Consider the following 13,260-nt stretch of genomic DNA (forward strand, 5'->3'; position numbering starts at 1 on the left):
CTGACCTTCTCTAGCACCTGCCTATCTTGTGCTCACTACACTCCAATCAAACTGGACTTCCCTTTGTTCTTTTCTTTTGTTCCCCTGCATCGTCTCTCCCTCCGTCTCCAGCATCTGTCCCTCACCCACAATAGGTTCCTTCTCAAAGTTCAGGTTGCAGCTCAAGTACTGAAGACTTTCCCTGACCCCTTGGCTCACTCTAAACAAGCTCCTACCCTCTTTACTCCAGGGAGGTTCTGTTTCTGCATTCATCACCATCTGAACTCATCTTCTTCATTTGCTTATCTACTGGCACATTGGCCTTCTCCTTCTACTGTTAGTGCAAGCTCTAGGAGTGCAGGGCCTTTTCTGTCTTGTTCACTGCTGCATCTCATGATGCTCAGGACAGTCCTGGAACAATGAAGTGTCTCAGTGAATACGAATGAATACAAAATTATCCAGGAGCCACTTCACCTGATCAATGAGCAGGGGATAAAAGTTTAAATCTTATTTATAGAAAACAGTAGCATGCATTATGTATAAGAATAGTAAAACTATAAGATGAGGGGCCTGGTGATTTACTTAGAAAAAATGGAGGGTGGGAATAATACCCACAATCTCTCTGTGCGCCTGTCTGAAGTCGAGCTCTTCACCTGCCCACTAGATCTCATCTCCTTACCTACTCAAGGACAACATTCCAGAAATTTCTCTCTCTTTTTCTTTTCTAAAATTATACCTTTTTTATGCTCTACTGGATCATTTCCATCATGCAAAGATATTGTAATTTTTCCCTTCTTAAAAAAATCAGAAACAAAGAAACAAACCAAAATTCAACTTGTTTCCTTGTCTTCCTAAGTTTACAGAAAAAGATGTCTAGTCTTGCTGCTCCAGTCCCACTCTTCCAATTCTTTTCAGACCAGCACATCACCAAAATTACTGTTGTAAGCATCACAGATGACCTCCACATAGTTAGTCTTTAGTCTTTGTCTGAATTTTCCTAACAGTAACTCTTGATCACTCTGTCCTCCTTGATATGATTTTCTACTTGGCTTCCAACACACCTCACTCTCTTGGCTACTTCTTTTTCTACCTTCCTGATTGCTTCTTTTCAATCCTTTTTTTGCTGTTTCTCCTTATCTCCCTCAATTCTAAGTATTCAAGTGCCCTAGGACTTAGTCTTCACTCACTTCCTTGGTAACTTCTTAGAGCTTCACAGTTTTAACTTCCATCTATATGCTTATGACTCCCTGATTTCTGTCTCACACCTGGACATTTTCCAAGTCTTGCCTATTCATCATCTCCACTTGGATATATAATAAACCTCTCAAAATTAAAATGTCCAAAACAAAACCCCTGATTTTTTTTCACTCAATTCTCCTCTTCCACTGTTGTCTCCAGCTAAAGAAATGGTGACTCTTTTTGATTCCTCGGAGGGGGAAACAAAAACTTGGAACCTTGGATCCATCCTGGACATCTCTTTTTCTTTCCATCCCCACATCCATTCTGTAGACTCTACTTTTAAAATGTACCCAGATTCTGACATTGTCTGTCTTCACTACTATGCTGGTTGAAGCATCCTTTTTTGCATAGATTATTTCAATATTCTCCTAATTGTTTTCCTTCCTGAACTATTAGAATTTATTTTTAGCACAGCAGCCAGAATGATCCATTTAAAACCTAAGTCAGTCAAAGTCACTACTCTGCTCAAACCAGTGCTTGCCTTCTTGCTCAGAGTAAAAGCTAAAGTCCCCATAGTGAGTTATAAAGGCTTTATTTCCCAATAGACTATAAGGTTCCTGGGAGGTTTATACAGTCCCTACAAGGCACCTGGCACATTATAGGTACTTAATAAATATTTGCTAAATAAAAAAATTTAAAAAGAGACTCCTCCAGAAAGGAGGCAGAGTAACACTATATGTCATTAATGTCTTAAATTCCTCCAGAAACTCCCAGTGAAGGTCAAGTAATGTAGAACTTGGAGACTAACCCTCTCCTATATAGTCTTTTACCCATCGCCTCTCTGTCTTCATGTCCTAGTTCTCTACCATTCACTTATTCCCCTCCCACAACATTGTCCTTCCTACTGTTTATCAAACATGTCAAGCATGTTTCTGTCTTGGGGGCATTGGTACTTGCTACTTCCTTTGCCTGGAACCCTCTACCCCAGAAGTCTGCATGGTTTTCTCCTTCCCCACCTTCAATCCTTTGCTCAAGTGAATCTTTTTTTCAGTAACTCCTTTCCTGACCATCCTTTTAAGAATTTTAATCCCACACTCATACCAGCCTCCTCTTCCCTAAAATATCCATCTTCATCCAACTGGTCACCAGCTGACACTCTATAATTTTATACTTTTATTTGATTAATTGTAAACTCCTTGAGGGATTTCTGTCTGTTTGGTTCTCTGCTGAATCTTCAACACTTCCAACAAAGTCTGGTTCTCATAGCAGACTCTCAGCAGATGTATGTTGAATGGGTGAATGAGGTAATGAATAAATGAACTCTGATATGAAGGACTGAAACCTCAGTTGGATAAAGAGTTTGAAAGACAGGCAACCCAGGTACTACAGGTGACTTATTTTGGGGAGGGAGGCATGTGAACCAGATTATTTCTCATGGTTGTGGAGAACTTGTAAGTCAGGTCATTGATCTGCTTTGATTATTGTTGACGAATTAAGACAAAAGATGTGCCAGAAAACTATGGACATAAAAAAAAGATATTCTGATTTTCAAAAAGAGGGTAAAGTATAGATTCAGCAAACCTCAGATTGGTATACTCACTCCTGAACAAGATTTTAGAATTGATCATTATATTGTTTGTCTGCCTTCTAAAGGAAGTTTACCACCAAGACAAATTTTAGCATACTAAAAACAAGGTTTGTTAGCTAAATTTATTTTTTATTTGCCTTGTCAAAAACTAGACTGCCAGAGAAATGTGAAAGACGGAGTATATTTGCATTTTAGCAAGTCACTAATGAAAAACCTCCCATTATTTTCTTGTGGATAAAATGGGGAAAAATAAGCTAGACCTGACATAATTAGATGGATTAATGCTTTGTTTGACAATCAAATTCATTGCTATCAGCCTAAATAGAAATTCCAGTTGAAAAGTTTTATCAGTTCTTCATGTTTTGGTAAGCATTCTCCATTCTCTCCTTTTCTCCTTGAAGTAAAGGTCATTGGTGCCCTGTGGCTCTCTCTGTGGTCTTAATCAACATGTTTATCCATGCCTTTATCAGTATTAAATTTTCAGGTATGGCTTACTTGGGAGGAATGGCAAATATATTTTATGACAGAATGTAAATCCAATACAATCCAGATTAGCTTGGATGACACGTTGCCTGAGTTTAAACAGCTGCCTGCACCCATGATAGATGGGGCAGACACAGTTTAGTTGTCATCCACGTGAAAAGCATTAGAGGTTTGATTAGGTAAAGTAGAGGTGAAGATGTTACAGAAAGCAGACCTCCCAGAGAGTAGTCCAGACTGCTGGGTGTACTCCCTGTGCCATTCCTCTGCTATCCACTAGGGTGTTATCCTTGCCTGAGTGGGCAAGATGGCTCAGTTTTATGCCAATTTTCTAAAGTGTTGGAAGAAGAATGTCCAGGGAAAGTGATTTCTTTTTTAAAAGTTATTTTTAATTTACATGTAGTAAATTTCATTTTTGGGGGTGTATACTTCTATGAGTTTTCACGCATGCATAGATTTTTGTAACTACCGTTCTTGGTTCTCTGACGAGAGAACATGGGCTTCTCTTGGAGCTTCCTCTTTGTGATTCCATTTTTGGGCTGATCCGGAGCCCAAGTCAACATATATCAGAGGCAAAAACAAACAAACAATAACAACAACACTGCTGGGTTGCTTTGGAGTCCTGAACTTCCTATTCAGTGCTCATGTTCTTATGCACTTTTTCAGAGTCCTCTGGTAGTTGCTTTATATACTTTGCCCAAACTTTTTAGTTGAATTTAGTGGGAGAGATAGTGTGGGGTGTGTTTACTCCATCATAACCAGAATTGAACCTCATGATTTCCTCTTAAACACATGGAATGACAGGGACACTCTTCACTTCCACTTACATCCTATTGGTGAGAACTTAATACCAGGGCCACACCTAGCTGCAGAGGAGGCAGGAAACGCATCCTCCAGCTTAAGGTAAGGGGACAAGCTAAAACTCGTTTACTAAGAAGAAAGGAAGAGCAGATTTTGGAGAACACTGGCAGTCTGCCACAGGGATGGTGGCAAAGAATACACTCAGTGTGGCTTGAAAGACTAAGATGGCTAATAAGACCTCATGCTACATGTTTATGAGTATGAAACAGCAGGTTAGAATGAGACTCTTCTTACTTTGGGTTTATCTTGGACTCCAGCATGATAGATATTAGAGACCAAAGTGAGGGTTAGACAAATTACCGCATACAAAATTGCTAAGGAAATAGCTACAAACTGGATCAGAATGTGGAGAGGAGGTAAATGTGGGCAGGAAGTTACTTTGGCAAAAGCTGTAACTTTACCTCCAGCCTGCTCCCCTTAGGGGAGCTTCCATGAAGCCATTTGGAGAGCTTCAGTGTCTGCTCCATCCATTACATTGTTAAGTGGGGAGGCAGGAGGGGTGGGGTTGGTGGTGCCTGACTCATACCTGAGGATACAGGTGGCTGAATAAAACCAGCTGCTACATCCAACGTTTGTTGGGGTGAGGAGTGGACCATAGGTGGGCCACACAGACGAGAGAGAGCTGATGTAAGGCTTTCTTGAGTCCTGTTTAATCTGTCTACCTGTATGAGAAGAACGGCCCCAGTAGCAAGAACATGAATGAGAATGCTGAATTCTAGGTGTTAAGGAAAGGTCTCAAGTAATAATCATCAGGACAACAAGTCAAAGTAGAAATACGTGTCACAGGGTCAAGAGATTTTCAGGAAAACTGGTCTTCAGAGATGGAATTCTCAACCAAAGTGCACAAAAACACCCACCCGCCCACACAAAAAAAAACCCTAGACGTCTGCCAAGCCCAGAGAGAGAGCAGGTTATGATTTAAGACCTTTCCTTTCATCTTATCCACACTAAGTATGGAAAGGTCAGAAATTAGCTAGCAAGTGGAAGAACAGAGAAGAAGCCAACCACCACCCACCACCGTTCACAAGCACATGAAACCACCACCCTTTTCATGTTGCAGGCTTCCAGCCTGAAGCTGACTCCAGCTGAGGAAGTGGAAAGGATATAGCGTTTGACCAAGTTGATGATTTTGATTCCTATCTCGAAGTGGACATTTTCTTTACCAAATTGAGTCTATGTTTGTAACTGAAAGTGACCTTAGGAATGTCTGTTACTTAAGAGTAAGAAAAATATCATTTTTTAAAACCATCTCTGATTACATTTTGATGGAAAGGTAGGAGACAAAAAGATGTTGTATTTTGACAATGCCACAAATTGTAGCTTGTCAATATAGCAACTACAAGTATGGAGTATTTCAGATGCAAGAGGATAAAATCTGCTCTTATTTTCTCACATTAGAATTTTGAGCATTTGTAGGCACTGTACATTAAGAGGAATACAGAAAGGAACCATTTACATCGAAGCGACATAATAGCAAAAAGATTCAGAAGGATCATGTTACTATTTTCCCAAATTGAAGTACTATCACGAGGAAGAAGATTAAACTTGTTCAGTAGTTTAACAGATCAACTAGGTGGAAGTTTCATAAGTCATATATTTAACAGAAAGAAGACTTCTTTAGTAATCTGGGTCCCCACAGATAAAACAGGCTGCCTTGAGAGATGGTGAGCTTTGCATCATTGGAGATGCTCAAGCTTCATTGGATGACAATGTGGCAAGGTTGCTCGTAGAGGGAATCCAAATACTGGGAGAGTGGTTGAAGTTAGTGATCTTTAAGGCCCTTTCCAACTTTGACATTATGGGATTCTGTAAGTCTCTGTCCAACTGCTTATACTCTTCGGAAACTGTACTATCAAGTCTCAAACACTGAGTTAAATTTAAAAGTACACATATTCTCTCATGTAACAAGCATCCACTCTATCTGATTATTTCTGTCTATTTGAATCTCTTAGGAAACCAGCCAACTGGAAAGAAACGGCAGCAAGTTTTAAAAATTATGAATCCATAACTAAAAAATCCTTTGACTAATGACAGTTTAGCTAAGTCCAAATGATAATCAAATTTGTGATTTGTTTTATTCCACAAAAAAGAAATGTCCAGGGACTTCCCTGGTAGCTTGGTGGTTAAGAATCCGCCTGCCAATGCAGGGGACAAGGGTCTGGGAAGATCCCGCATGCTGTGGAGCAACTAAGCCTGCAATCCACAACTACCGAGCCTGTGTGCTGCAACTACTGAAGCTTGTGCGCCTAGAGCCTGTGCTCCATAACAAGAGAAGCCACCGCCATGAGAAGCCCATGCACTGCAATGAAGAGTAGCTCCTGCTCGCCGCAACTAGAGAAAGCCCGTGCACAGCAATGAAGACCCAACACAGCCAAAAAATAAACAAACAAACAAACAAAAGTGTTTAGGTAGAAGAAACTTAAAAAAAAAAAAAAGAAAGAAATGTCCAGCTTCCCCTGTTTCCCCTCCTCTTCCATTGCTGCCCTCTCTGTCAATCACCTTCTCTCAGTTATCCACTGGCTCTTTACAACTCAATCCTTAGAGACAAAAGTAAATCTCTGTTCCTGTGTCCAGGCCATTGTCCGAATACATCTCTCTGGAATACAGTGGAGGAAGCACAGCTGCTCCTGTCTAAATATGCAGAATGGGGTTCCATGTGCTTGCTTGGTTTTTTTTGTTTGTTTTTTGTTTTTTTTTTAGAGTTGTTTATGCCAATGGCTCTTACATTTTTCTCAGATTCCACAAGAGCGGGGATTACATGGTGGATGCTCAATATATAGGGAAACAATGATCATGTCTTCTTTTTGTCTCTCACTGAGAGAAAACCAGATTGATCTCACAAAGAAAGTCACACAGCTTTGAAGAGTGCTGGGCGTTGCTTTCATCCTCAAATACTTCCCGATGATGTGGAATACAAAGACAAAACAAACAAGGTCCCTGCTATCAGTGTGCCAATAATCTAGTTAGAGAGAGAAAATATGGGAAAATAGCCATAATAAAAGAAAAGGTATGGGTGTGATAAATGTTGTGGATAGAAGATAGGCTCTCAGCTTTGGAGGGACCTTGGAGATTAGTGAGTACATAGTCTTTTTACAGTTGGGTAAACTGAGGCCTTCCCAAGTCTCCTGCTGTCTTGACATTCCCATCTCCACATTACTTGAAGCTCTATCCCTCAGCATGACTGATATTGTTGCTTGCCTTTCTAGCAGCCATTGCCTTTTCCTTGCTGACATGATTTTGTTGTTTGGGTTGCAATGTGCCCAGCCTAAGAGGTGAATCATGATTGGTTTAAGGCATGATTATCCTTCCTCTATGCCAATGATTGATATAGGGATGAAAGTTGTGACAGTGGAATTTAAGGGAAGTCAGCTGAAGGCTTATGGGTAAGCTTTCCTTCCTCATTAAAAAAAATAGGCAAGTGAGGAGAAAAGTCTTTTTTGCTTCTTCTCACTTTGCTTCAAGGGTAGATGCTAATTTCTGAGGATGTGACATGTAGCTGGGACAGACTTATTTGTATTATGAAGGGAGGCATTGCTACACATAGCAGATGACAGATTGGTAGAATCAAAGGAATCCAGGCTCAATCTCTGTCAAGATTTCTTGTTAGATATAATAAATGTCCCTTTGATTTAATTGTATGTGTTTTTTCCTTTTACTTGCAACCACAAACATTGCTAAATTTTATCTTCTATATCTCTTCTTCTGCTGTCTTCCCTCCTAACTCACTTTACTGGAACCTCTGGAAAATGAGTTCCATTGTAAATAATTCTGAGGCCATCACACAATACTCTTGTCTCTGCCTAACCTGAAACCTGGCTCTTCTCAGAGGGCACTGAGTCTGTTGCAGCCCTTTCAGAAATTCATGTCCTTCTTCATTCTTCAAATGTCACAGGGGTCAAAGGTAAGGATGATATTATCTTGGATGCCCATTGCCTTGGTAGACCATTAATTTTCTGCTCTTATGAGGAAAAACCCCTCCTCCTTTGAGGAGGCAGGAGGAAACAGATTGTGATTATACCTGATTATGTTTAATAATAACGACCATCTGGTTAAGACATCCTCTACCCCTGCATGTTGTCGCCATGTACTACCCCATGACACCAACATCCAAGAAACCCCTTCATATTTCTTTTCTGAAGACTTTGGCAACTGGTTCATAGGTTTCCTTTTTGCTCCAAATACTGTTATCATCATGGCGACTTCAGCATCCATGTAGATGTCCCTTCCAATACTTGAGTTTCAGGAACAGATGTTCAGCCTCTCACTGAAATTGTTTTTCCATTATGGGTGATATCGATGTAGTGATTTAAAAATATGTAAGCAAATTCTTTGACACACCTTCAGTCAAGAGGTGGGGTCTATGTTCCCCCTCTTTGAATTGAACTGGCATGAATGACTCCCTACTAACCAAAAAAGTGCAGTGGAAGTGACATTATATGACATCTGAAGCTAGTTTAGAAAAGACCATGCAGCTTCTTCCTGGTTCCCTTGGAATGTTCATTCTAAGGAGGCTAGTCAGCACGTGAGAAGTCCAATTACTCTGAGTCATGCTGAAGAGGCCATGAATAGGTGCTCCAGACAATACTCCCAGCTAAACCCCCAGCTGGCAGAGAGCATCAGTGGACAGCCTTATGAGTAAACCATCTTGGACAGCTAGTTGCACTTTCAGATGATTCCATCTCCAGCCATCGAATCACCCCCAATGGCTTTTGAGTTTTTCTAGGTAAAGTCCTAAATATCATGGAGCAGAGATAAGCCATGCCCACTGTGCCCTGTCTGAATTTCAGACACAGAAATGTGAGCATAATAAAATAGTTATTTTAAGCTGCTAAGTTTGGGGATAATTTGTTTTGTAACAGTAGCAACCAGAACCCCTGCCATTGGCTTTCAGGGGAGTACAGTTTGTCCAATGCTCACAGAAGTCCTTAAGACAGGACCTTCCAAAGCAGGGAGGCAGGACAGAGCAGGCTGTGATTGTACCTTGTTACACCCAATAATAACTACTGGATTTTGAACACTACCATTGTGCCTGAGACTGTGCTTAGGTTAAGCATGTGAATTTTGTTATCAAACAAGTATGGGTTCAAACTTCTGCCTTGCTGCTTACCAGTTGTGTGATTTTGAGCAAAAAACCTTTTAACGTTTCTAAGACTCCTTTTCCTCATCTGTAAAATGGGAAAAGTAACAACCATCTCATAGGATAGTTTTTAAGATTAAATAAGAAAAAGTGTATAAAGCTGTTGACACGCAATAATGGTAGCTATTTGATAACAACACAAGAATAATATGATTTGTAAAGGGCAGAGGTGAGAGATGAAGTCAGTGGAAGAGGAGAGGGTGAGGCTTTAGGATCTTGAGTGTTGGGAAAAGGAGTTTGGAATTTGAGGGAACTACAGGTTTTTAAATTTTTAATTTAATTTAATTATTTTTTATTTATTATTTTTAATTAATTAATTTATTTTATTTATTTATTTTTGGCTGCATTGGGTCTTCATTGCTGTGCACGGGCTTTCTCTAGTTGCGTCGAGTGGGTGCTACTCTTCGTTGCGGTGGGTGGGCTTCTCATTGCGGTGGCTTCTCTTGTTGTGGAGCATGGACTCTAGGCTCGCGGGCTCTAGAGTGCAGGCTCAGTAGTTGTGGCACATGGGCTTAGTTGCTCCGCAGCATGTGGGATCTTCCCGGACCAGGGCTCAAACCCGTGTTCCGTGCATTGGCAGGTGGATTCTTAACCACTGCGCCACCAGGGAAGCCCTAATTTTTCATTTTAAATGAACAGTTTTAAAAAAAATCAATTTAGTCTTTTAATTATGTGTGAGGGAGTGGCTTTGGTGTTCTAAAAATTATGGTTGGACTCACTATAATATTTATCATTTATTTAAAAAATATTTAGGAACTATTTCCAGTGTGAAGCAAAGTACAGAAAAACCAGTGTATTATTTACTGAGGATCAGCCTCCCGCCCAGATGCTGATATTTCAATGCCTTTGTGTTTTAGGAGATGAAGCTGTTAGAGTGGTGCAGAATGAATGGAAAGGTGGAGTGTCTGAACAGGGAGGCTAGTCGGGGTCTTTCAATTCCAGCATTACTGGTAGGTGTGTTGTTGTGACTCAAGGGTGGGCGGGAGGCTGGATGGGAAGTTTTGGTATGTGAAACCCTAGCAAGGAAGACTTGACGGGCCTGACTTTCCAGGCGACCTGTGGTCAAATTCCCCTACCCAGCCTCCAACACCTTACAATTAATCATTTTTTTCCTTTTGCTTGGGAAAAAAAATAAAATTAACAAAGTGCAACTACTAAACAGGTTACACTAAGATGTGTGAGCAATTTTGTCAGAAATATCAATTCTACATATTGCAGCAAAGGAAACATGGAATGTTTGCCAAGTTGTTGTGAGAAATCTCTGTCTAAAAATTGTGCCAGCTTGCTAAATATAGAGTCATTACCAAGAACAGAGACAACTGGCCTGTTCATCCCACCTCAGAGGAGATGACGGGGTTATGCTGGATCTTGCCCCGCCGATGGCTTCCACTCCAGGGGACTTAGGAACGGGGTCAGGGCACCTTTCTTCCCCGGAGCCACAGTCTTCCAGTGTCTGTAGCTGCCCCTCTCCACACAAAGTGGCAGGAAGTTTCCATATGTCCTCCTACACCTGAGAAGAAAGAAATCTCGATGCAGATGGCTGAAACAAAGCTGGGTGCTGTCTGGATATCACTTAATATTCTTCCAAGTAAAGAATCCACAAAAGGCAGGAGAGAAACTCTTTGAATGCTCTCATAGTGTCCTGAGACCTCTGTTGAATTGCTTTTACAGAACAAAGTTAGGTCTGTTTCCCTCGCAGGGAATTACCTTTAATATTGGAAAACACCTAAAAATGTAATTGACTGAATATAAAAGAGTCAAAATAGCTCAAGGTATGAGGGCTGTAGGAAAATGGGTTGGCTTGGGGGAAAGAGGCATGCGTGTGGTTTCAGATATTGTGAGGACAAGCATGAGAATTGTTGTTTGGGAAGGTAATTTGTGTCCCACGCGAAAGCCTGCTTGTGGAAGAAAGTGCCAGAATACTGCTCTAGTGGGTTGCATTGTGTCCCCCCAGAAGACACGTCCAAGTCCTAACCCTTGGTAACTGTAAACGTGACCTTTTTTGGAAACAGGGTCTTTGCAGATGTAATTAAGTTAAGGATCTGGAGATAAGATCATTGTGGATTTAGGATAGACTCTAAGTCCCACACCAGCGTCTCTTTAGAAGAGAGAAAGGGACATTTGAGACGCAGAAACAGAGACACAGAGAAGGAGGTGATGTGAAGACAGAAGCGGAGATTGGAATGATGCATCTACAAGCCCAGGAACATTAAGGATTCCTGCCAGCCACCAGAAGCTAGGGGACAGGCATGGAACAGATTCTCCCTTAAAGCCTCCAGCAGGAACCAACCCTGGCAACTTGATTTTGGACTTCTGGCTCCATAACAGTAAAAGAATAAATTTCTGTTGTTATATGCTACTCAGTTTGAAGTAATTTGTTACAGCAGCCTCAGGAAACAAATACAACCACCCATAAAAACACACATACACACACGAAGAAGAGACCCAGGACTAGCAAAAAGGACCCTGGTAGGTATCGGACTGTGCTGTTCAATATGATAGCCTTAGCCACATATGGCTATTCAAATGTAAATTAATTAAAATTAAATGAAATTAAAAATTCAGTTCCTCAGTTGCACTAGCCACAATTTGAGGGCTCAATTGCCACATGTGGCTCATAGTTATGCAATGGGACAGCACAGAGAAAGAACATTTCCATCATTGCAGGAAGACCTACTGGACAGCACTTCTGTAAGAGCCACGAATCAAGGTTCCATCTTTAGAGGCAAGCGGTGTGCATGGGGGCTTCATATCTGCTTTTTTACCCACAGCTGCACCGGAAGATAGCAGTTATCGCTGGTAGTGTCACTTTTGATTATGAAGGAAAAACAGCAGCAAGGTGTAAATATAGTACAACCACCTATCTCAGGTTTCCTCCCACATACCATCTTCCAAAACAGCAAACATATTAAATGATTGTATTGACAGACAATTCTCTTCCAGGCCAAAATCCTACACCACTAGTTCAGAAACCATCAAACATGTTCTTATCTACAAATACTATGTGAGTCATATCCAGGTGAACATATTTGTTTGATTCCCTTCCTTGTATATTTCTATTTCATCTTAAAATTGTAAGAGGAATTTCCCCCCTTACCGCCTTTTACCCTCTGGTGGGCTCCGTGGCTTTTGGGAATAGCAGGAGCTCCCTGATGGGCTTAGAAAACTAGGGAAAGATTCTTAACAGGGCAATAAAGTGATATACACTTGATTTTTCCCCAGGAGATGAATCTGGCAATGATGTTAGAATGATTTGAAGGGGTAAAGACTGTTGGCTGGGTGGTCTTGATGAAAATGGGAAAGAAATTATTCTCTGAATTGCAAAAGCTGCCGTCACCGAGATCCACCTGTTTAGGGCTATCTTTAGCTTCATTCGGGAACATTTTATCCACATAACCTTTCTTTCCCGTATTTTTCTTGCCTCCAGATACAGACAAGGAGGAATTTGCAACATTAAGATGGGAAACAGCATCACAGGACTGTATGTGTGTGTATGTGTGTGTGTACGTGTGTGTGTGCGTGTATGTGTGTGCGTGAGAGAGAGAGAGAGAGAGAAAGAGAAAGAGGAGAAAGAGAAAGAGGAGAAAGAATCATGGGAGATATATATATATATATATATATATATATATATATATATATATATATATACCATATATGTATATGGTGGTGCATTTTGTTGGTTACAGGTAGAATGAATAGTATGGCACTCAAAAGTTTCTTACAGCCTGACACCAAACACATTACTCCTTCCACCCCAAATCCCTCCCTCCCTCTGCTCTTAGAACCACACGTGCTGTCACAGAAATATGCTATACACACCTGTGCCTCCATCTTTTGTCCTTCTTCACTTTGCCGAGAGTGCTGTTTCTTGTCCTCTCCCTGTGGTAAACTCCTGACTCCTTTTCAAACCCAGTACATATGTCACTGCCTGTAGAAATCTTTCTTCTGCTATTCTCCTCTCTCTTCAGAAGGTATTCCTGCTTTTTATGGTTTTCCCTCTCGACTGTCAAACACGTTCATCTATCATGCAGACCTT

At 40.9% G+C, this 13,260-nt stretch overlaps 1 protein-coding gene and 1 long non-coding RNA gene across 3 annotated transcripts in view; one reads left to right on the forward strand and one right to left on the reverse strand.

The window, feature by feature from the left end:
* The window catches only part of LOC309640596 (uncharacterized protein), a 601,312-nt gene that overhangs the window by 495,925 nt on the left and 92,127 nt on the right, over positions 1 to 13,260 (forward strand). The window lies entirely within an intron of this gene.
* Positions 1 to 13,260, reverse strand: part of LOC309640628 — a 933,213-nt gene that overhangs the window by 469,464 nt on the left and 450,489 nt on the right. The gene's annotated exons all lie outside the window — the stretch shown is intronic.

This window comes from Balaenoptera physalus (assembly GCF_965194825.1).
Source record: "Balaenoptera physalus genome assembly, chromosome: 13".
Lineage (NCBI taxonomy): Eukaryota > Metazoa > Chordata > Mammalia > Artiodactyla > Balaenopteridae > Balaenoptera > Balaenoptera physalus.